Source organism: Nothoprocta perdicaria, unplaced genomic scaffold (assembly GCF_003342845.1).
Source record: "Nothoprocta perdicaria isolate Ctin4 unplaced genomic scaffold, notPer1 scaffold_625, whole genome shotgun sequence".
NCBI classification, from domain to species: Eukaryota; Metazoa; Chordata; class Aves; order Tinamiformes; family Tinamidae; genus Nothoprocta; species Nothoprocta perdicaria.
The window spans coordinates 17,234-19,306 of record NW_020455894.1 but is presented as its reverse complement, the minus strand read 5'-3'; the positions used below and the strand labels follow the sequence as shown (position 1 = coordinate 19,306).

The following is a 2,073-nucleotide window of genomic DNA, read 5'->3' as shown; positions in this document are numbered from 1 at the left end:
CAGCTTTTCTGTACTTTCTGCCATCCCTCTGGGTACTGAAGCTCTGCTGGACATTGGTGGTACCTGTGAGGCAGCAGGAGCTCTGAGCTATGTTGGGAAAGGGTCTTTCCTTTGAAAGGKCTCCATCTTCTCTGAGATGGCAGCATCATTGTGGCAGGGCCTAGGGATAGCCCTGGGGATGTTTGCTGAGCACTTCTGAGGGTGCTGAGGGTGACTAGAAAGATCTGAAGCGGTGTAGTGTAATACTTCAGTCCTTTTCCTTTCTTATGTTCACGTGACAAGGTGCATCTAAATCTCTCCCAGCATGGAATGATCTGAGCATGGGCACAAGGCCAGAGACTCCTTCTCCCAAAGTATGGGAGAAGACCCTTTGTTTCTACTCCTTGTCCCAACATTCATGTCTCATGCTCATAGGCGATGGTAGTGGCCTTTCTTTTGATGTGTGTAGGGAAGAAAGCATTGCTGTAATCTTGGCACATCCCGCTGCAGCATGCTTTGAACTTCTCCTAGCCAGGGATGACATGAACTTCCCCCCTGAGCTTTACAAGTCAGTTAAAGAAGACAAACAACTCTATAGTAGTGTCTGGCTTGAAGCTTTTAAGGATGCCAGTACTCTCTTTGGCCTGCTGAAGTGCTCTCTGAGTGACTGTGTTCTTCTTCTGTTGCTTCCTAGGCCCTAAGGAAATGGAGCCCCTGAAGTACAGTCGCATAGCCTCGGAGCTCTCTGTTCCTCGGAAGACAGTGGAGGCTTGCATAGAAGAGACCATGCGTCTTTTCTGCCGCTGCCTGGCCAGCGGGAAGAATGTGGCCTTTGTCTTGAAGGACATTGGCATGCTGGTAATTCAAGGAAGAGACGTAAAAATGAGATATTACAGAGGCTTTCTTCAAAGGCTGAATGGGACAGAGCAGCTGCTGGTAGCTCTTCTTAGGGTAAAGTTTCCATTTCTCCATTTCTGCTTCTAGACCTTCTGGAATCACAGCAGGAGTAGCAGGGAATGCATTATGTGACTGAATGGAGTGAGTGTGGGAGTGCAAGTGAGTGAAAGCAAGAGTGAATGCATTAACACAAGCATTTCGTGACCTTCTCAGATACATGGGCAGTCCTGGTCTGGAGTAAAGTAGGTTTCCTGGACAGTCTGCCTGTAGCATTTAGAGGACTTTGCAAGGAAAAAGACCAGTTGTTGGACTTGGTCCACCCGAAGATCCATCCAGCCTGGATCTCATCCCCATGTGCTCTTGGAAAAGGCATCCAAGAGAAGAGGAGAGCTGGAATTCTTTTCTTCCCAGTACACTTCCCTCCTTCTTGCATTTGTGCCCCTTTGTGTCAGTATCCTGTTTGAACTCATGTCTCCTTTGGCTGGTGTGCTGAAGAGTGGTGATTCACTTTGTTGTAGTTGCTGCCTTGGGCTCTTTGTGCTTCCCTGTGCCTCAGAATCACACCAGACCAAAGGACATTGATTAGGACATTCTGTCCTAATATGTGCATCGCCACATCGCTCGTGGTGTCTGCAGCATCTCACAGAGAGAGTCATTCAAGCCCAGTGCCCTTCTGCCGGTCTCGAGTGCAGCCCTTGGCCTTCAGGGTGGGCTTGTAGGTACATCTGGAGAGGTGAGATGCAAGATGAGGTGGAGCTGATCCCTTGAGGTTTAAGCCAGAGATTCAAGTGGGCTGTTTTTGAAAAGATTGTGGCCTACTCCAGTCTTTGGGCAAGAAGCAGAAGCACATGTTGAGCAAGGGACACGATATGCCTTTTGATGCTTTTGCTCTTTTGGACTACTTGTGCTGAGCAGCTCTTCCCAGTACCCTGGACTGTAAAAAGAATGAAGAGCGCTGCTAGTATTGAGTGCCCAATGTCCCAATGTCCCAGAGAGAACAATCAGAGCCCAATGCCCTTCCCCAGGTCTCTAGTGCAGTCCTGTCCTTCACACAAGGCTCTCAGGTACATGTGGAAAGGTGAGATGTTGAAGCAGGCTGAGCTGAGCCCCTCCAGGGTGAAGGCAGAGATACAAGGAGGTTTTAGCTCAGGTCTGGATCACAACTCTGTCAGGTCCTTCTCTCTTAGTCCATCGTGT

At 49.1% G+C, this 2,073-nt stretch overlaps 1 pseudogene; it reads left to right on the top strand.

The window, feature by feature from the left end:
• Window positions 1–2,073, top strand: part of LOC112956381 — an 18,719-nt pseudogene that overhangs the window by 8,583 nt on the left and 8,063 nt on the right.